The sequence below is a fragment of the Micropterus dolomieu genome, linkage group LG10, assembly GCF_021292245.1.
Source record: "Micropterus dolomieu isolate WLL.071019.BEF.003 ecotype Adirondacks linkage group LG10, ASM2129224v1, whole genome shotgun sequence".
Lineage (NCBI taxonomy): Eukaryota > Metazoa > Chordata > Actinopteri > Centrarchiformes > Centrarchidae > Micropterus > Micropterus dolomieu.
This window is the reverse complement of record NC_060159.1, coordinates 1,551,131-1,574,206: the sequence shown is the minus strand read 5'-3', so window position 1 is coordinate 1,574,206 and position 23,076 is coordinate 1,551,131. Positions and strand designations below refer to the sequence as shown.

General features: G+C 38.6%; 1 protein-coding gene across 1 annotated transcript in view; it reads left to right on the top strand.

The window, feature by feature from the left end:
* Positions 1-5,570: 5,570 nt before the first annotated feature.
* bach2b (BTB and CNC homology 1, basic leucine zipper transcription factor 2b) overlaps positions 5,571-23,076 on the top strand; it is a 96,430-nt gene continuing 78,924 nt past the window's right edge. The window contains exon 1 of the mRNA XM_046060830.1: positions 5,571-5,829. The gene's annotated coding sequence lies outside the window, so the exon portion shown is untranslated. The remainder of the gene's footprint in view (positions 5,830-23,076) is intronic.

The following is a 23,076-nucleotide window of genomic DNA, read 5'->3' as shown; positions in this document are numbered from 1 at the left end:
GCTATAAGGAATTCTGTAACTGTAACCTGTTTTTCATTTACAGAGCACAACCATGTAATGTGCAATGCAATTTATGACAGCTTATTACTGTAAGTGACCACACCCCGCAGACTCTCAAACCAGTTTAACGTTAACTAAATAAAAATGTGATGTTGCATAATCAACAATAAACCTGTCTGTTTTTAACTTAAAGAGCACAACCATGTAGCCTAATGTACAATGCGTCTACATTTAATGACTTATCATAAGCTTATAAACTACTGTAAGTCAGCAAACCCTGTTGACTCTCAAACCCAGTGTAAAGTTATAATTAAATAAAACCGTAAGATGACATGATCAACAATAAACCTGTAACCTCTTTCCAGCCAACGGTAATAATTAACGTGATGGCAACCAGCGGGACGTTAAGGATTACGTTTGTCGACCACCACAAGTTTGGCAAGTAAACAAACGCTCATTCCTCTTTTCATAACGAACGACAGTCAGAGTAAACCTCTCGTAGGTCGTAGCTAAAGCAAGTAGCAAGATAACGTTAGATGGCCAATGCTGAGCTAAACATGTTTACGAACCTCAGGTTACTAACCTATTTGCGCTCAGTGCGTCTTTGGGCCTTGTTGTATGAAGTTTTAAAGCCAAAGTTTATGATGAAGGGCTCAGCAGCTGCCGGTGTTTGTTGTCCTCTCTCACGTGCTCGAGTTAGAGTCTCTAACTTGAGTCCCCATCTCTGGTGTGAAGCACTTTAAGTGCTTGGAAGACTATAAAGGTCAGTAATGCATGCATGACAGGATGCATTTTCTTCTTACAGCTATCAACCAATCAATAACATTTCACACGTGTTGCACAATCACCAGCAATGCCTTGTCCTTAAGCTGAGGGTTTCAGAGTTTCCACATAGCCTGGGCCTTGCACTGGGCACTGCACGGAGCTTCGTCTTTCTGTCATGGTGGAATGGCAGACGTTTCACATGCTGTTTTTATTAAGTTTAATTAGACTTCCTGACATAAGAACACAGTGTTTGTCCACAGTGTGAGCGCTGTGCGGAAAGGGTAGGCCAACACCATCGCTCTGGGACTCACTCACCCCCCACCACCATCACCACCACACCATTCATCTCCCCTGCCTTTCCCTCCTTTTCCTCCAGCCAACTTCAGTCAGACGCTTTTCTTGAAAAGACCTCGAGGAGAGGTCATCCAGTGCAGGAATGCCACTGCCCACTGTTAGTTTATGTATACGTGTGTGTGTGTGTGTGTGTGTGTGTGTGTGTGTGTGTGTGTGTGTGTGCAGGGGGACTCTAACTCTAAATTCTCCTCATGCATTTAGTGCATTGGGAGCAGGAGCAAGATGTTGACTGTTAATGCACTGTGCTGAGACAAAGAGGTTGGGGCTCGTCACCCAGCCCCTTTAGACACAGGGCCACTCTTGCCTGCTGAAGGCCCCCGGCCCAGCTTTGGAGCTCTTTAGGTTTCAGACTTAAAACCCCTCAGATGTCCCGAAGGTTTCTGTGTGAATGAATATGAATACCTTCACTAATCTGGGGGATTAGCTGCTGGATTGTCAAAATGTGTCTCTGGACCCCCAAAATCACCCCTTGACAGATTGCGATTCTCCTTCAGTGCTGTACTTTCTTATTTGACATTTAGCTCCTTATTTCAGGGTACCTCTGATTTTCCTCTGTCAGATTTGACTTTTAAATTACGAGTAATGCATATTAATCACAGTAACAGTATGTGCATGCTGCAATGAAATCTGCGCCTGTCATCTGAGCTCTTAGAAGTCCCATTTGGATTAAGCAAATGGCTCCACTGTCTGTTGTAAAACAGGGTTACAAAGCCTGTCGAGAAGCAACATGTTTGAAGTCCAGCTGAACTGTCAATTTTTGCGTAAGGAAATATAAACTGTAATGAGATTATTTCCCGTTTTTTTGGACTTTTCAAAAGAGCATTAAACAGTGATAGAGAAGGAGGTGACAAGAGACTGAGAGGGATTGAGAGCCATATTAGTACTTAAAAAAGCTACTGAAAGATGCCCAGAACATTGCCGTGTTAATGCCACTGTAATGCCAGTCAAGTTACTCAAAACAGAAGACCACGAGTGTTACTTTGTAATTACAATTCAACATATTGGAGGACCCACTGTGCTGTTAAATGTGTCTTTTTATTTATTCATTTATATAGCATCAATGCCAGGTGTTAAGCGTGGACACAGGCAACCAAGAATTGGACCCAGAAGGCAGACAAAGGATCAGAAAAGATGCAGCCTACAGAGTTTATTAACAGTGTTGGGCAAGTAACTCAAATTTAAATAATTTACTTTTTACTTAATACTCCTTAAAAAAATGATAATATTTATATTTTACTTAATATAGGGTATTGAAAGTAACTAGTCGCGTTACTCATTACGTTACTATATAACTTTTACCCCCCTCCCCCACTCCCAAAGAAAAGTGGCAGACAACCTGTTCAGCAGCTCATTTTAGAAATGAATCCACTTTAAGAAATCAACAACCAACTGAAAGCACTGCAGTCTGCTGTACAGTATAGGCTATGGATATACAGTATGTAACAACAAAAAACCAAAGCCAGCAACAACAGCAGCAAGGGTATGTTTTTTTGTAAAACATTAAACATTGGTGAACGCCAGTCTCTCTTGGATTTGTAACTGTAATATTATTGCTTTTTTGGAAATAGTAACCCCTTACACTGCAAGTTACTTGTAAAAGTAATATTACTTGTGTTAATGAGTAACGCATTACTGCCCAACACTGTTAACAAATGAGTGAAACTTTAAATGAAGGTGAGGCAGGCGTCTAGAATTGGCAATTGACAAACATTCAATGAAAAAAAAATCCAGAATCACGCACAGGAAACAGGCATTATCCAATATACAACATTAAATACAAAAAACAGGCACCGGAGAAGGAGGGGACACTTGACATAGGACAAACAACAAGTAGTGAGACAAAGACATAAATACACAAGGTGGCAGGATGATTACTCATTTCAATAAACATATTTGGACAATCAACAGGGAATGTACAGACTGGAAGTACAGCAAAACAAGATGCAAGAGGCAGACACTTTCAAAATAAAGAAGTAAACTAACAAAACTCAAACCATGACAGACAATTCATAGCAAAAGTTATCTCATTGCACTTTTCATATAGAGCAGGTCTGGGTCATACTCTTTGTAATATAACTGTCAGCCAAGCTTGCTAACATTAGCACTTATTCCAGCTAGATGGTAATTTTCATGATGTTCTCCACGTAGTGTTAGCTGCTACTGTATTTCTTAATTCTCTGCAAGTTCATTGTATGGTCAGGGTTTGCAGAATAATGATTATATAATGTCATTAGTGAGACTTATTTTCATTTTTATATTGTATTTCAATGTATTTAAAGTTGCCTATACCGATCATTATAAAATGGCCTCATCATCTCCCCCTTGCATGCACAATTCTCTAAAGTATCTTAATCTCACTCACTTTGATGCCGTCTCCATGCCAATAACAAATGCCTGCTGGTGGTGTTGTTTTCATGTCAGCAGTTCCATCTCAAATCGCCTGTTTCATGCATGCAGCAGCACAGGGAGCAGCTCTTTGAATGCCACTCATGAAATACCCAGTGAAAAGTGAAGGCTGCCATGAAGAAGGGGCCGTCTGCTGTACTGTGATAATTCATAATTACATGCAAACTCCCCGGGGGCAGTTTTTACATTAGGAATTAAAACATCTCCAGTGAGTGTTTGCTTGTCCAAATAGGATGTGAGCTCCTTCCAGAACAAAAACCCTGCCTCCCTCACACGGTTGATGTTTAAGTGGAACAGCGTTCTCCAGCTTACTTCCCTCCCACCGCCTCACTATGCTCATTTAGCATCATGCATATGCATTTCTGTTTGTTTGCTTTGGTCTGTTTTCACATCTGAAAACTTAGCCCCCACGTAACTGGTTTCCTGACCAAGTACAATCACTTAGTGTGACCATCCATCTTACAGTATTAGAATGATAGCAATATGATAGGTCGATAGAATGTATTGTATCTGTAGGGCTTACAACTAGTTTATAGCAATTAGCCTCCAAGTACCAGTAAGTAAACATTTTGTCTTGTAACCATTTAGCCAAGAAGTGCTTCTCCGTTCGTCATCAAGGCTGAATTACCAACCGGGGCAAAGCGGGTAACTTCCCCGTATCCCCAGACTCCTAAAAAGGCCCCCCAGGTTAACTGTATCTCACTAGGGTTTGGTAATATGAACAATTGCAAATTTGTTTAGACATCTGACCTTTATTATCTTGGTGTATATTGTACTGATGCGGTACATATTCTTGAACACAGATTTATTTAATCAAATTACCACAAACTAATTCATCATCAGGCAGAAACACAATCACCGCACAGACATGGACCAGTCACAGCAGCACTGGATGGCACCAAGGTGACAAGGTGTACAAGGAAATACAGAAAACATGCTGAATCAATGTAATCTCCCAAAATGAATTCAAACACATAGCCTATGTCACAGATTGCCAGAAAAGGAAACAATTATCTGTCTAATGATGATATCATTATAGACAAAACGAATTTTGTCTAACTTCTCCCTTCAGTTTGAATTCTTCGATCCAACATGTCCACATGTTCCTCTCTGTTTTGAATATAAAATGCTTTGTCTGTCCAAATTTTTTTTCTTAAAGTAGGTGGCAAACATTTGAGACACAGTTGATCCCAAATCAGAAATCTCTCTCTCTCTCTCTCTCTCTCTCAAAAAATAGTTTATTTGGACAACAGCAAGTGTGGTTTGACTCAAAAAACAAAGAAACACTGACTGGACTGAATTGTGTTGCAGATGCAGATACTGAACACAGTATCCAGACCTTCATTCTGTGTTACTGTCTGGATACCAGTATCTGCAGGAACAACACAATGGCAGCTGCTGAGATTAATAATCTCACTTTTCAGGGCTTAATACTTCACAAGAAGACTCTGTATATGTAGGCTATGTGTAGGCGAACTCACGTGCTGTTTTAGGCCTAGCCTACTGGTTTTGTTGCTGCTTTGCACATCTGAGCTGCAGCACTGTTTACTTCTGCCGGACACTGTCTGTACTGTTCCTTACTTTATTGCTATTTATCTTGCTTTAGCAAACCCTTGTTGTTCTTTTCATAGCACCGAGTGCGGAAGCTTCAATCTTAATCTTGTAGTTTGCAATGACAATAAACATTATTCTATTTTATTGAGTTCACGTTAGAGCGTGCAGCTTGTAAAATGCTTTGTGTCATCTTTCACCCTCACATTCCCGCTGTGTACACCGGGAGGAGGAGGAGGAGGAGGAGTGGGGGCTAGGCCGCCGAACCAGCGAGCACGAGGGGAGGGGTTAGAGGCAGCAGCCAGTAGTGCCATTCTCCAAGCAAGCTGCGCACAGTGGAGGGAGTACGCGCGCGCTTCCCGCCGGCCCCAACGCAAAGGCGCGCCGCGCTGACGATGTTGTGAATGAGGGGATAGAGTGACGTCAGCGGCCGAATGTCAACAATGTAGCGGCTGAGAGTAGGCGTTCCAGTCCAGTGTAACAAACAGCGGAGACGGAGCGGCACGCCGCGCGGGATCACCACGCGCACACACACAACCACGCACGCACGCGCTGTCGTACACAGCGGCAACAGACCGTAGAATCACATACGTTGTTTTTTGTGTAAGTGAGAAATAACCGAGTTGCAGCGACCGGAGAAGAAGTGAGCTCTCTGGAGGCTTTGAGGAAACGACCTAGCGAGGCATCATGTGAAAGAACATATGTGGGGAACGGACAAAAGGGCTGGAATACGAGCAGAATAGAAAGTAAAAGGTGAGCTGGCATGCACGTTTCTTGGCGTCTTTCCTCCCTCTCTGACCACTGTCCTGCTGGGCTCTCTCTGTCAATTCCGCGTTTGTCAATCTCAGTCTATTGTCGGTGTTCTCATAATCGAGTTGCAAACTTGCATAAGTGGCGTAGCGGTGGGCTAAGTTGCCGCCAGGAGAGTCCTCCCGGTGAGATATGGAAAAAGTCACTTATAGAGAGGAGAGAAAAAAAAACAACAGAAAAACCGCATGCATGAATCGTGAAAGCTTGGCGGTGGTGAGAATATTGAAGTGTAATGTGTTGGGGTGTGAACGCAGGTTCAGGAGTGAAACTCAACTCTGAACCACATCCTGTTGTGCTTTGAGTCACTGCGCCGTGTGCGCTCCCTTTTCTCTGTTTTTGCAAAGTAGATGCGTTGGTGATCCCAGAGAAGGGCCAGGCATGCCGCTGCTTTATGAGGACAAATGACAAATAAAAGAAGAAGCTGTCACTTACAGCGTTATTAAACACCTCCCTCATTCACTACTTCTTTATTTATCAAATACATTTTAATCTGAATATCTGTTATTATAATTATTATAATAATAATAATAATAATAATAATTATTATTATTATTATTATTAATATACAGTGTAATGGCAAATCTTATCTGCTCTTTCCCAACCTAAAAATCTTCGCTTATTACAACTCCTCATAAATCCACAATTAAAGATATCATCAAAATATTTGCTGTGTAATGACGAGCCTTATTTGCTCCGACAGCCAATGGAATCATTCCAGTCGCCCGACAGTGCCCTTTAAGAACCCGCGATCCATTATCATTAATCCTTTATGTTAAAAAGATCGGGAGCAAGCCCCGCTCCATCACCTCGCCGAAAATAAAAGAACACGTTGGTTATGAAAACAGCTGCGCCTTTACGCGCGATCCTGCATTGTTATTTGAATGGGTGCTCCGGCAGAGCCAGTCCCTGTCACTCTTGTTATGTGGGAGTCAGTGGGGTAGTGGTGAATTATGCTCCTACCTATTAGCAATATTGTTTCATTAAATGTAGCTCATTCCTGTTTTGGCTTCCAACCAGCGGAGCTTCATCTACGCTCCCAGCGTACACGTTTGCTTTGCTGAGTTTCCGTGGGTTAAAAAGAAGCACAAGAAAATGTGGCCAGCCAGGCAGCGCTGTGTCTCGGCGGAGTAAGAATGCGGAATAAATGTGTGGGACACTATTGTTTGATTGCCACGTGTTTGAGTCGGCTGCGAGGTGTCTGAAATCATAAGGGAGAGGAGTGATGCTGCCGTTAATGCGGTGATACAGCATTTTGAGGAGCAGTGACATCCACGGCATCACAGCCCCTTTGTCTGTTGTGCTGATGCAACGCGATGATGGTCGTGAGGGGATCGCAGCATCACCCTCCATCCTCATTTCTCACATGATGTTTTTCTTTCAAATTAGAACATGGTAATTACTGGATTTCCTGAATCCGTGCTGCAGGTGCTTGGTGGGAGGAGAATGTGTATGTCGTAGTGATATCTGATCATTGCCAATTTAAAAGTGCTTAAATGAAAACACATTGCCGTCCACTGGCACCGCTCTGCTTTCACAACACGTGCATGGCGACAGCACTCATGCGCAGTTTTCCACGCAGAGCCTTTTGTTCTGTACAGTAACGCCGCTGCCGTTCTTTTCCCATGCATGGTATCCCCCTGCATGAGGGGGAGGAGGGGAGTCCAAAACTGTAAAGCCCACAGCCTGACTTGCCACTTCATCCAAAGTGCCAGCCTCTGTTTCTCCTCCTTATATCACATTGTCAAATGAAATGTGATTTCTCTGCATCGGGATTCATTCTTTGCACATAAAGAGAGGAATGAAAATGACAAATGACAAATAGCTTATTCTCTATAGTATAGTATAATGGCAAAGTAGTAATACATTTAGAGAATTTAGAGAACAGTTATCACCAAACATTGACAGGCTGCTCTTACTGTGCGGAAGAAGACGTTTACATCTTCAAAATAGCATATTTGTAGTGTGTTGTTGTCTTACTGCATACAGTGGAGTTTTTAGAGATTTCTTCACCTGATACCTGAATCCAGAGAATACCTGTGTGTTGTTGTCCAGTCATTTTAAATCATTTATTTGACTTTACTTTATGGCATAAAAAATGTTGTTTATTGGTGTAGGCAGAAAATCCAGCCAAAGATCACAGAAGGGCTAGCCAATTGTTGGAATCAATATCAAAATGTGAACATTGGTATCTATTGATATACAGTTTATCACTTTACATGTCTGGAAAAAAAGAACATAAAAAAGAATCAGATTGATGTTCAGTGCAGTGAAGTGTGTTCCTCTGTTATGGCAGGCAAAACTGCAAACACTATTATTCATTTTTTAATGTAACATTCCATCTGAAAGATTCATTTAGCCAACAGAATTCTCTCAAAAAATAGCACGATATTATACTGATATATTATCACAATAGAATTCCCCTGAATGTTAATAAACAGTGATGATTGCCTAGTTATTGCATCACATTTTTGAAAATTCCCTCTCAATTCTACCCCATTCATTATTGTAAAAGCTACAAATTAAGAGTCACCTTGGTGATGCTGGTGATGGACTGCACTGATGGATAAGACTTTATTTAGTTGGGGCTATTGGTTAAAACGCATTCAGTTGTCAGTTTTGACATCATGGTCGTCATCAGGCAGGAACAAAACAAGTAGGAAAAACACCTCTTCCTGTTTACACCTCGTAGTCTATATAGACAGTAAACTGTAAATAAACATTGCTGCATCGTATAATGAAATGACATCCACCTCTTTTGACAAAAAAATGGAAAGGACACATTTTAAACTAGTTGTATTTTTCATATTTGATTTATTCAGTGACATATACAATAGCAATAGTAGATTTGTTGGAATGTTGGAGAAATTCATTTTTTTATTGTGTGTTTTATTTAATTTTCTTCGATGTAGTCAATTATATAATAAGACCCTGAAGTTGCTAAAACCCCCATCTTAGAAAAAATACCCTGGACATGACCTCAGTGTACAAAATGGGAGCTACAACCCTGTTTGGGGTGTGCACCTGTCTTTTGCTTAAAGCATCCACACTTTATAACCATAAAAATGATGCACAAAACATTATGGAACATTTTTAAGCTTCCTCTATTTTGTCCGCCCCCAACATTCTCTGACAACTGCATCAAGTGCATTGGAATGGATTAAGCAAGACTTAATTAAACCACTGAAGTACTTTAAAAAAGATAGGTCATAATGTTGTGCAAATTGACTGTTATTATATACTGTTACAATGCCAACATCTCTGGAGTTGAGCTTGGTTGGGAACATCTCAGTCTGAGCGAGGCTGTTTTGGGGATCTCGACATAATGAGTCCCTCAGGGTTCCCAGCCACAGCTGAAATCCCACGCGGCAACAAGATCCCTTTATTTGACCCTGCCGGCCCCCCCTTCATGCTTTCCATTCTGAACTGTATGTGTCGAGGGTCTAAGGAGGGAAAGTGTTCGTATGTTATACAGATTGTAAAGCCCTCTGTGGGATTTATGATATTGGGCTGGATAAATAGAACTTACTTGAATTGTACAGTACAGGGCTAGCTCCTCCAGGTTTCCGCTGAGCTGGTGGCTATTATGTTTTATGTTGCTGAGTTACTATCAAGCTAATTACAATGCTGATGACAAAAGAAACTGCTTGTGTTCAACAGTAACCCTTTGCACTTGTGGGATAATGATCATAAAATGGCACTTGCAGGAGGATGTGATGGAGTGATTTCTTTGTGTGATTGTAGATTTCTCCTGAAGACAACCCCAGCAGCCCTGTGAGGTGCTAAAATTGCATCATTTTTATTCTTATGAAACCGAGCAGAGGTGTGGTTTTAAGGAAAAGCACATCCTCCATAAAGAGATGAATAAAAAGCTGCAAACCCCCTTCTCTCACATGGGTGTTTTTCCCTCTGAATCATTAAAGGATCGTTTGCATCACTGAGGATATTTGAGTAACCCCCACCAGCTCAGCTCAACATCCCAAGCCAGTGCCTTGGCCAGGAAAAAAGAAGAAAACATGTTCCCATAGCTCTCCCACGTCAGCACAAAGGCATGTTTGACTGGGCTGCTGCCAGCGTGAGGCGTAGATGGAACAGCACTGCTGGGAGAAATGTAAGATCCTGCACTTTACACCAAGAGCTATTGTTTCCCCTCTCTCTCTGTTGTGATCCCTTCTTTTCTCCGTCATATGGGTGCTCACTCTTCTTCTACCGCCATTGACTGCAGCGATGTGCACTGGCATTATCGCTTGGCATGTGAAATTACATCCAGACCCGTCTTCCATCAGTCAGTGCCTGCCTGAGTGTTTGCTGCTCAACAAAGACACGTTGCCAAGAAGCTTTCAAATCTAAAACACCACAGGCAGATTTCTGATTGTTCTGTTGTTGTTTTTTCTTGTGCTGCCTATAAGAAATTATCCAGACACGTAAATCATCCTGATAGTTGCGTCAGACCTATTTGATGATATCATAGACTTGCTGTACTGCCTCAAGTAGTGAGCTTCACCTCCTGAACTCTGATTTAATACTCTTCAGAAAACCTGTCCTGTGGCCATCCATACGTTTACAACTGTGCAAAACATACTGGGCTAATGAAATTATGCACATCTGGTCCTAATAGCTCTGGAATTAAAATATTGGAGGGGTGGAAGCAGGAGGGCAGGAGGTTTAATAGTTACTGAAGCAGTTTAGAAGAATGAGCTGTGTGTAAAGTGCCATTCAGTGAATGAAGAGAAAACGTTTAGCACAGTGTAATGACCTGTTTGTATTGGATTAGTGCAGCACTACTACTACTACTGGCAAGGGACTGGAGAACATAGTTGAAGTCTGTTTAAACTTGCACCCACTGTGCCGGAGAGAACTCAGTGTAAAGGTACTGCTGTTACATTTGGTTTCCTTACATCCAGTGAGCTGGAGGTGCGCACAGCTAAAGCTGGCACAGCTGCTATTTTGACATAGTTAGTCAGAAGAAGCCAGGCTGGAACATTCTATGGAAGACAGTTAGAGCCAATGTATTAAAAGCTATTTCATTCACTAATTAGAGTAATAAATAAGATTAATAAAATTATCAGAGAGTTTAATATTATTTAATATTAAATTTTGAGAATTAAGTGTAAGATTTGTTTCTCAAAATACTGACTTTATTTCAACAAAATTCTTAGTTTATTCTTGGCATTGCTTTAAATTCTTTATCAGAGACTTTTGACATGATTCTGAGCAATTATCAGAATTCTCCACTAAATTCTGACAATAAAACATTTTCAGAATTATGAGAATTTACTTAAATCAAAGGTTTATTTCTTCTTAAAATGCCAGCTTTTTAAATTAAAGTCAGAATTTTGCATTTTCTGATCTCAATTCTAAGAATTCGCTCATTAGTCTCAGATTCAGAAATCAAACTGAGATAATGTATTCAGTTCAGAAACTGTTTTATTCACATTGCCCATGGCCGTCTTCCCTCAGATTCTGAATAAAAAATTAAAATTCTGAGAAAAATGAAAAACTGTAAATTGTAAAAATATAAAAATGTTTAAATTGTCTAGTGTTAATGTTGATTAAAATTGTAATTCTAACCGTTTAAACTGCCGTTTCATCCCTACCATGGACTTGATTATGAAAATGTATGTGACTTTAATCTCATTTCTAAGATTTCTCACTTGAAGGATTAAAAAAAATGAAGAATTTCCATTTTGTTCTCAGAATTAATCTTAGCTTAGTTGTTTTCAGTTGTGAAATTGCCACTGGGACACCTATCTTGATAGAATTAGTTATGAAACTTTATCGTGTGTTACAGTTGTTTCTGAGCACGTCCTTGAACACACATGCAGAGCTGTATGAAACACACGCCTCCATATTGAAGCACGTGCTTTGATGAAGCTTTGGCATGTTGTTGTAGATTCCACTGTGTGTGGTCTGTCTGTTGTTATTCCAAGACACTCAGAATGTGAATGACATGTGTGCTACAGTCTTAGTCCCCCCTGAGCCCACTGGGAAAATACCAGCCAAAGAACCACACCTAGTACTTCTCTGTCTAGATATTCACTTTGGTAACAGAGAAATCATCGTATCATCGAACTAGGCCCGGCTCCTCCATATATTTGTGTTATAATTTCTTGGGTTGCTGTGGTTATTCATAGTAAACACTGTTGTCTGTGTGGTCCCTAGAGCCTCCTGCTGGCACCATAGAAAAGATATGCATACCATATCAAATCAGAGAAAAACATGTAAACAGTGTGTCTCTAGGGTTAGGCTGCCTCAGGTTTTTGCAGCTCAGCTCAGTGTCCTCCTGGGGAACACTGACGTACAAAGTAGTAGTAGTAGTTCCAATTTAAAGTCATCCTCTTGTCTGGCAACAGCTTTCTCTTTGCATCTGCTGAGTCACACATGAAGTGGAAGCTCTCACTGACCAGAGAACAGCTACAGCTGCACCACCCCTTCAGTCTGTCCACTATAAACCTTATCACACATACGGTCTCTTTTGTAGAACGTAACAATAAAATCTGAATTTTCTGTTTCTTGTGGGCAAAGTAATATCACCTCAAGGTCCATTCTGGAGCTTTTGATCAGATCAGATAATCTTCATCAGCAGATGGAGATAGTTTCCAAGGTCAAGAGTGATCTTTAAAACTCAAAATCGTACACCCTGCATTAAAATGGATTGCACTCGGATAGTGCTTGACTCTTAAAAGTGCAGGTGTAAATGCACATTGGAAAACGGTGAAATGAATTATCTGTTTGTGAACGTGAACTCACACCCTGTTGAGTTTAACTCAATACAAACTATTAAAATAACAGTTATAGTGCATCATTTGGACACAAGCAAATCAGAGGAAGATGTCACGTCCGGATGTTTGAGCTGGAGAGATCGGATCTCGATCGGATCTCATTGTGGACACTGGAGACACATCTGTAGCAGATGTAAATGTAGTCTTTAAAATCATGTCTAGAAACAATCTGGATAAGAGATGCATTTAAATGGCAGGTGTAAAGGGGTAGTAGTGCTGAAAAATGAGAGCAGACTCCATATGCACAATGCAGATCATGTGATATGATTTCATGCTCCTAATGGAACAAGGTCATAAATGGACTATGAAACTTAACGTTATTTATTTATTATTTTATTCATTACCTTACCAATAGATATATGGAAATATGATTTTGTTAATGATAATATTAAATTCTTTCAGTAGTTGTTTTTAACAGTCTGACAGTCTGTATTTAAGAGAAATCACACGACACAGTTTGGTCATTGGGATATAAAATACATTTACAAACAAAGTAAATAAACTACATGTTGTGCTTTTCTAAAGACTATTAATTTATTAAAATTAATGAATGTGCACTTATAGTAAGTATACAGCATACGAACACCTTCCAACCTTAGACTCTCTATTCATACAGTTCAGAATGGAAAGCACGAAGGGGGGGCCCGCAGCGTCAGAGTAAGTAAAGTAAACAACAACATGCTTAACACATCTGTAAATACAACTGTCTTACTGACTTGTGTTTGTAGTCGTGACTGTAATTTAATAGACCATTTGTTGTGAGGGGCCGAATGAAGCTAGTCCCCATCTTGCTAGAGGGCTTGACATTTCCTGCCAAGGTCATTTTGTATACCCCACCTCTGGGAAAAAGAAGTGGCCCCTCAGTCAAGCATCAAGTGGATGGTATTTTAAACAATCAGCGGATTCCTGTCACAGGGTCTGATCATTGTTTTAGTGAAGGAGGGGAGGAGAGAGAGCTGGGATGACCCCATGGAGTCAGAATTCCTCCCTAGTTGGATTTAATTGTACTGCTTTGCACATCAGGGACACCGCAAAAACAAAATGCCCCCATTGTGTCTGTAAGGCATGTTAATTTGGAGCACTGACATCCGATGAGCATAGTATAAAAATAAAATAAAAGCATGCTTCTTTACTTTGTTGTTGAAAACAAATTGTCAGGTAAGAACTAGTGATCATTCAGCACAAACAGTTCTGTGAGCTCACTTTAGAGGGGACAATGAGAAGTGACTGTTCACTGAAAGTCCAACAAAACATATTGTTTCATACTATTTTTTCTTAACCCTCGTGGAATCTAGCCATGCAGATGATTTGGTTGATTTCCCGACAGGTACTGATTGGCAGCTAGTCTGATAGTTGTCAAGTGACTAAGCAGCAAGTGTCAGGAACATCATATCACATTAATAGCTTTGAATTAAGACCTGTAGGATTGAGGGCTGTGAAGCATTTCTCAACTAACATTAGCTTAAGCAGCTTAAGAAAATGTATTTTTATAGTGCCTATTCATAACAAAAAGTCACCTAATTGCACGTTTCCATACAGAGCAGGTCTAGACCATAGTCTTTGTAATATTCATTCATTTGTTGTCAGTAAGATACAGAACATTTCTCAGTGGACAGTGTAGATGTTTTAAAGAAATAATATACCATTAATACAATATCTTACTAAATGTGAGCTAAATGGGATTTTGTTTCCTGTAGAAAACAAGCTAAGTTAACGTTTCCAACCAGCAATATCATAGCATCTTATTCCTTTCATGTACAAACAGAATATTTTGGTGATAATCGGTAACAAACATATGTGTTTAATACTTGAAATTTAATAACTGAAATTAAATTAATAGAAAATAATTGCAATTTATATATGAATTGCAATATTCAGAAAGCATTTTTTTAACTTTAAATATAACTTTAACTTAAATTGTAAACGTGAGTGGATAACTGTGATCATGGAATTGACAAACGACATTCTGAAAAACTTCAACAGCAAAAAACAGTGTTGATGAAGTTGAAAAACCAGACATCTCAAACTGGTTACAAAAAACTGCATGACTTTATACCACTAGAGGTAAATGACATTTTTTTCATGTTTTTTAGTGGGGTTGGGGTGAAAGACTGCATGCATTTTGAGGCAGTTTACAGTAAACCGAATCATATCTTCACTGATGTTGACGCAGTGGAGTGTAAAACAACAAAGTGTGTTGAGTGTGCGGTTTGGTGAAGAAATGCAGCTGTAAAGGAGTTTGTGTGAGGGAGGAGAGGAGGGTAGTGGGGGGGGGCATCCTGTGAGACCAGCACAGGTGGTTGGGGGGGGGTTGGTATAGTGGTGGGAGGGGAGGGGGGAGGTTGTGGGCGTGGAAGTGCAGTAATGTGCCCACTTCCTGCACCTAGCCCCTGTGCTGTACTGTAAGCTAACAACGAAATCAGCAGGATTTGCCGTCAGTGGCTTCCTGCCATTTCACAGCAGGCAGCCATAGGTGGAGATCCTGCCTGTGTCTCGTAATTGTCCTCGTGATGTTTTTATTTTCTAATCATGGCACAGAAAAAAGGAGCTAGAAAAGGAACATTAATTCTACAGCAAGAAAAAACTGTGAAGTAAAAACATAAACGAGAGGGTAATGACGTTTACCCCAACAGGGTTTCCATTTGTTGCACACATCGATGTGTTCGGTTAACTCCACATATACAGCCCTTCCTGTGGGGGACTAATCTGTAGTCCCGCACAGGACTTATCAGGACACAGGATACTTGTCAGCCAGGTGTATGTTGATTTCATCCTGTATTTTCAAGTGAATGTGCTATAAAAACACAACATTTAGAAGTCGCTCTCAGGGCGTGTATAGAGCAGTCATTAGGTCCATCAATAGACTAATTATTGGTTTCCGGACATTTAAGTTAATCCAGACCTCCGCTATCAGGAGTAAACATGTTACATGTTAATCCATCACCCAGAACAACACATTAAAACTGAAATCTTTGATATGGTTGATAATGTGAAATTTGAGTTGAAATCATACTCTTTAAGTAGCATGGAATGTCTGAAGGGCTAGACATAGTCCAAAATAGCCAGACAGTTGTGTTTGTACTACGTTGGGCGCCTTGGACGTTTGTCAGCACATATCATCCGATCCGTACAGTTTGCCCTCGTGGAAATTTATGTCATGCGGACCCCAGCAGATATGTGGATGTGGAATATATAATTTGGATTTTAGGCTGGAATTATGGGTCTCCAGAAATTTGTACCTCCAGAAATTGCTCCTGACGACAAGCAAGCTGATTGGTTTATCCAGCTCCTGTTGGGAGGCAAGTGGAAAAAAACATAGACATTACACTCAAAATTGTGCAAGTAAAAAAAAAAAACAGCCTTGTGCACATTCTCCTACATGCAGTCTGGAGAAGCGTGCTCCAGCCTTTAGTGTCAAACTCATCTCCTGAATGGCTTCAGTTTGAAAAGGCTTTATTAGTGTTATGACCATGAAGCTAGCCCAGATAGCTAGTTTTAGCTAACAGCACTCAACCATGCCCATTGCTTTTTTGACAAAAATATGTTATGGATATTGGCACTGGACGTAAATCATGTGCTACAGAATGATCATACTCCTAGAGAGACTAGGTGGCATATTTACAGATAGTACATTGCAGGTCAATTTTTATTTTAAATCTTATTTTCACCTTGTTTTCATTATTGCTTGTTCTTGATGTACACAATTTTGAGAAAATGATATCAGAAATATTAATTCTGAATTATCAATATCAAATTTACAAATGCCACCATTCTATCACTAGTTAGGACTGAGAATGTAATACATAGTAACTAGAGGAAATGACCCCAGAGCACAAGGTTTTTTGAGCATAAGAAAATGGATGTTCAGCATCCAATAGCCAGCAGTTAATCATTCTTGCAAAACCTCAAGTATTAAACAGTGTTTTTAATGGTGTGACATCCAGGAAAGGTAAATTAAGGCAAAAACATGCAGTCAGTTGGAACCCTTTGCAGTTTGCAGTCAGGAGGACGTGTGAACCTAAATGTCCCAAATAAAATCAGTAGGTGTGATATGAGTTCACGGTCAGTTCAGCAGCTGTACACAGGTGTCTCCCTGCCGCAAGTGAGCAGGCTCTTGTTGTGTACTTGTGCAGTCCGCTGGCCACACCGTGTCATTAAGGCTGGTGGTGAAAGAACAACAAGGCAGAGCTGTGGACACTCCACTGCTGATACTGAGTCACAAGGCCTGCTTCAGCCAAGCATGTTAAAACCACACAGTAGAGGTGCCCGTGAACCTGCTGCCTGCCTCTGACTTTCAAACCATTTACTCCAGTTGGTGTAATTTTAAATGAATTAGAAATTAGATTTTGGTCTCAGTGGTTAGACGCTACATTGTACGTTTTCTGTCTTCATTGGCTTCCTGCAGTTTTTAAGCATTCGTATCTGTTTCAGTGTGTGTGTGGGTCTAACGCCTTTTTTACATGAATGTGTGTTATTTCATTTGCATTCTATTTTGTAACTCTGACATGTGAAGCACTTTGTAAAATGTGCTTCACATGTCAGTGTAAGTGCTACCTAGATACAATTTTATTATTGCTTCATTATTATTATTATTATTATACAACACATTCTCACTCCCAACTCGTCACATGTTGATGCTTGATCAGGGCCTTTTGGTGTCGCCTGGGACCGCTTTAGTGTAATTTTTGACTTTCAAAATAAAACACTAGCGTGTGAAACATCGCCATTTTGAAACGGCACGTTATTAAAGTCGTGAAACGTTGCAATTTGGTTAGGTTTAGGCACAAAAAGTACTTGGTTAGGTTTTGGAAAAGATCATGGTTTGGGTTAAAATAACTACATAAATCAGTTAACACGTAACTTAACTCACGTCACTTGTGTAACTTACGCTATTTACGTAACTTGTGTAATTTAAATAAAAATATTTAGTTTTAAATAAAGACTTTTTGTTTCACACGGGACGCGAACCCCGGTCTTCTGGTTCAAAGTCCGCGTTCTGTCCCTCCATCCTCCTCCTTACTCAGTCTTTTCTGTTTTTATCAATTACCTGCTTTTACCGTCAAAAAGTAACGCTACAGGGCTTCCCCCACTGCGTTGAACTATGATGCTACAGGGATCCCCAGTGCGTTACAAACTGACGCCGATGTGTCTTGACCATGCGTCCATATGTGACGAGTCGGGGAGTGAGAACGGGTTGTATTATATCAAGTAGAACTGGTCAGCCAGTGTCCAGGTTAGTTACAGTTTTGCTTGTAAGGACATCAGCTTATTACCCCGAACAAATTAATGCTGAGACAATTAGCCAATTAATCAGTTAGTCGAGCAATGACAACAATTCTTATAATCAATTCATCATTTAAGTCATTTAACAAGTTAAAAATGCAAACATTTGCCAGTGAGTTTTGGACTGTTGTTCAGACAAAATAATCAATGTAAAGAACTGACTTTGGTAAAGTGGGCTGTTTGAAATTGTAATGAGTAGTTTTTATTAAACATCTTACTGATGTTTACTGACTAATGATTAATCAGTTAATCACAGAGATAACCAACAAATGAACAGATAAATGCCCTACTATTTTGTAGCCTTATCCTATGAAGGTCTTGTGATATCAACAGGAGGGTCCAGCTTTGTTTTGTAGTTTCACATGTGAAGACTTGTGAGTTCGGGGCCATAGCCAGGATTTTTGAGTCCTAGTCTCACTAGAGGGGTTCTGGGGGTGCCTGTAGCAAGGTAGATAAACTGTTTATTCAAAGCTGCTGTTGTGCAGTGTAACTTTATTATAATTGGTTAGCCTATTTCCCACTGTGAATATTTTTGCCACTGAAAATGTCAGAACAGAAACTCCTAATTGATTCTGTGCACAAATGTTTGGACATGTCAGGCTTTGGGTTAATAGTTTGTGAGCTCAGATGGCAGTTGCTGCTTCTGTTCCTGTGGTGTAACTCGTGACACCTTTTTGAGTATGTAGGTCATGTGGAGTACAGTCTATGGAAGGCAATAGCCAGACCTGTCATTCATGGTATTGACCAATCTTGCTCGGAGAGACAGGCTATATAAGTGGAGCACCTGTCTTATTATTGGCATTCTATATTGATCTTAAATAATCTATGAGGATTACTGATACATGTTGGTAAAACCAGTCATGTGAGCTTTAAAAATGCAACCTGTATTCAAACTTAATGTTGACAGATCTTGTAGTAATTGTTGTGTTGATATTGGTTACAGTCCCTCACCAATACAAAAATATACTAAAACAAAATATACTTTTTTGATAACGTACTTTGAAGAGAATAAACATGTTTTCCTGCTTTTAGAAAGAACCAACTCTCGAAGTCTATCATTTTATTAAATCTATTAGTTTCTCCCACAACTTTTACTTTACATGCAGGTTTTGAACTATTAAAGACACAGAGTGAGTTAAAGATTCTCCTTTATCAAAGGCACGGCCTGTTATTTCAGCTATTGTTCTGGTGCTTAAGGAGGAAGTATGCTCTAACAGGAACACAGTTTCATGTGGAGTTTAGGTAGATGGGATCTCAGAATGAATTGGATGGTGGTCATTAAATTAAATATAATTACATCAAATAGTGAAAAATATTTTTTTTTAATTACATTTGTTTATGCTAAATTATTAAAGAATGAACATAGGTGGTGTTGTTATGAACAATTTAAAAAAAAAATATATATATATAAATTGACAAAACAGTCTTTACTGAAAGTGCACACATAAATTCACTTTTTTAGCACTTTTTTTGTTTGTTTATTTATTTAAAAGGGATAGTGCACATAAATGAACATAAGGACAATGTCCAAAATGTCTATGAGCCAGATTTAGCCGTACAGACTAATTTTTATTTGGAGTCCCTGACAGGTTGAAGTTATGAGAAGGAAAAGCTGTGGAGAGCGAGTTTCAATCACTTATTTATCTCTGCCTGCTAGAGGCTACAAGACCATTAAAGTCCTGGAAAAGCTAGTTAGTGCAGAGTGAGTTAAACTGCTATCTACAAGGTCAATAATGAACTTAATTAACTTAAAAGTAATTTTGTGTAGTTAATTGAAAAAGTACTTTTATACTTTTACTTCAGCAATTTTTACTTTTACTTAAGTAATTCTTTATGGGAGTAATTGTACTTTTATTTGAGGAATGATTTTCAGTACTCAACCCACCACTGGCAGAACTATTGTCAAAAGCACAAGAATAAAACTGTTTTGGTCGATATGGGACCTGTAAGGGTAATCCTTTTTGTTAAAGATATGATTGATTTGTGTGTAGATTGCAACTTTGGAGGCTTTAACAAGCTCTCATTCACTAATAGATTTAATCAATGTTTTAATTGGCAGATTCCAGTCAGCTTCAATAACATACAAAAGTTGAGATGTTTTCTAATGATGATTTCTAAAATTCATTCCAAAATACATGTTTCTGCATACTTTTTGAATGTGCAGAACGTTTTAAAGATGAGCAGAAATCTTGCTGAAACACATATGAGATAGTCCAGGGCTTTGTAAAATACTTGAATTACTTGAGATGAATAAATTTATCATTGATGTGAAAAGGTGGCGCACATTGAATGAGGTTACTTCCCCAAACAACAGACACAAAAGAGGAGTGAAGACTAAATCATACCTGCTTGTGTGCTGACTGACTGAGATTAAATGAGAAAAGTAGATCTACAGGAAAAAAATATTTGAAAACCTGAGAGCTGCATTGCATTATATTCTATTATATTATCAATAGTCATCTGGTGCCTGAATTTTGTGTTTTCCTTTACATACATAGAATAGATTAGAACAGAATAGAATGCCTTTATTATCATTGCCACTGTCAAGTACAATGACATTGGATAGTCATCTTTTTATAGTGCATAGAGCATATTGCTAAAATAGAAACATTAAGTTAAAAAAACATTTAAAAAAAATAACATATACAAGTATATACATTTCAATAAATAGCCAGTAGAAAATACAAGTAATAGCAGGTATTTATTAAAAATATATATATATATACATTTATTCATTTAGCTGATGCTTTTATCCAAATCGACTTACAATTGCTATTTATCAGAGGTCACGTGCCTCTGCAGCAACTAGAGGTTAAGTGTCTTGCTCAGGGACACAATGGCGAATGGGTCACAATGGGGGATTGGACCTGGGTCTCTCACACCAAAGGCAGGTGTCTTATAGCACACCAACATAGGTAGGTGTGATATATATATATATATATATATATATATATATATATATATATATATATATAAATGAAAATAAAAATAAAAATAAATAAATGAAAATAAAAATAAATAAGCTGAAAGATTTCATTTTTGTCTGAAGACTTTTACTGGGTGCAAACTATCCTTTCTTGAGCTTTAATGCAGTAAACATATTTTAAACAAAATGATAAAAATAAAAATAAAAGAGCAACTTTACACCAGCCCCCTGAGCGGTTTACAAAAGTTGCTTTCCTTTTTGCAACCAAATCCACTGGGTCAGTGTTTTTTCTGTTCCTCACTGACTTTCAAACTGCCGTTAACAACTCACGCCTGCTTTGGTTCTTTGATAAACTGATCAAGAACGGTATTGTGATTGGTAGTTCGCTGTGCATGCAGAGCCTGCTGGTCATTCATTAGCTACAAACTCTGTGTATCCAGGAACCCTTAAATCGGAGTAAATTTTTTTACATTAGGCAGACTTCTTTTGTAGATTAGTTTTGGAAAATGAGAACCGTGCAAGTTTTCATTTTGTATAAAGCAGCAAAGAAGTTGAGGTCTTTGACTTGCTTGACATTAAATATGTGATGCGATGTGAGTATTTTACATGGGGACAATGCTGAAACAATTTATTGTACAGCCCTAATATATATATAATAAATATATAATAATATATAATAAAATAAAATATCTAAAAGACGATATATTGTACAGCCCTAATTTATACATATATACATATATATTTATATATGTATATGTATATATATATATATATATATATATATATATATATATATATATATATATATATATATATATATATATATATATATATATATATATATAAGTATAAATTGCTGTAGAAAAGGCAGAAAGTTGGTGCATAAAAATTTACTAGAATGCAGGCAATTAATGTTTGCTTGTTGAAACAACAACAACCTGTTTCATTGTTAGCAGTTGACACTGGTGGCAGAATAAGAAGAGTGAAAAGATGGTTTGAATCTGAAAGTGAAAGATTTATTTTACCACCAGCACACACCTCACACTATTGTTACCTTACCTGCCACCGCATTACAGTCAGGACTAAATCACCTTAGACAGTCTATGCTTTAAACTGCTCTATGACAGCTGTGATGTGACTCATGGTATTTTCCCATTGTTTCAGGAATAACTGTTGAAACTGTAGAACTGCACTTAATCCTTCCACGGATTAACACATTTCAGTGTTGAAATGAGTTGATTTGTATAAGAAACAGATTCAGATTCCCAGCAGCCCAATGGCAGATCTGTGACTGCAGCTAATAATATTTTTAATTATCTTTAATTATCTATCTTTTTAAAATGAATTCACAAATTTAGTGTCTATTATTGACCTTATTATTTGACAGAAAAGAATCAAATCAAGGACCAGTACTAGCTTTCAACCACATCTCATGGTCTATATGAGCTGAGAATGTTTTTATGACGCTGAGTAACCTAATCTACTGATGCAGAATGAGATGCAACTTTTTTCAACTATTTACTCACATTATATATAAGAGCAGCAAATCCTCATTGTTAAGTAATCAAATGTTTGATGTTTTTGAATAAATTAATTATTGATTATCAAATCAAATATATAGTTATCAAATACACAGTTCATTGGATCATTATATGTGAAATCTATTTACTCAGCAGTAGTATGATGGAGATTTTTTTTAAAATGTGTTTAGCTATAGTGATGTGAAGCATAAGGGTGAAGCAGGTGGCTGGAAATAGAGCAGGTAGTTTTTTGTCACCATGGAGATTTGGAAATGTGGAAGAAAAGAAGAAAAATATATTGACGTGTTTTTGGACTTTAAAGGTTTGTGTGTAATATAAAATGTCTGATACTTAATCACATAGTAGAGCCTGTTAAGGTAAAAAGTAAAATAAAATAAATATAGAATTTTGCAAAATAACACAAAACTGTCACATTATTTTACAGTTGAAAGCTCTGGAAATAGTAAGTGGATCTTGAGTTAAAGCTGGAGTAGGCAGTGTATTACAGAAGCATGGTTTGTTATATTTTCTTAAATTCTCTTTACATCCCGACAGCAATTAATAAATCAAACGCTCTGACACAAAATCAGAGAGGGATCTGGGGCTGTAATCAGCACTACCTGCCTACTAACCTGTCTTTTTTATAATTTGTTATTTTTTACCCTGTCCGCTCTCTGCCCGT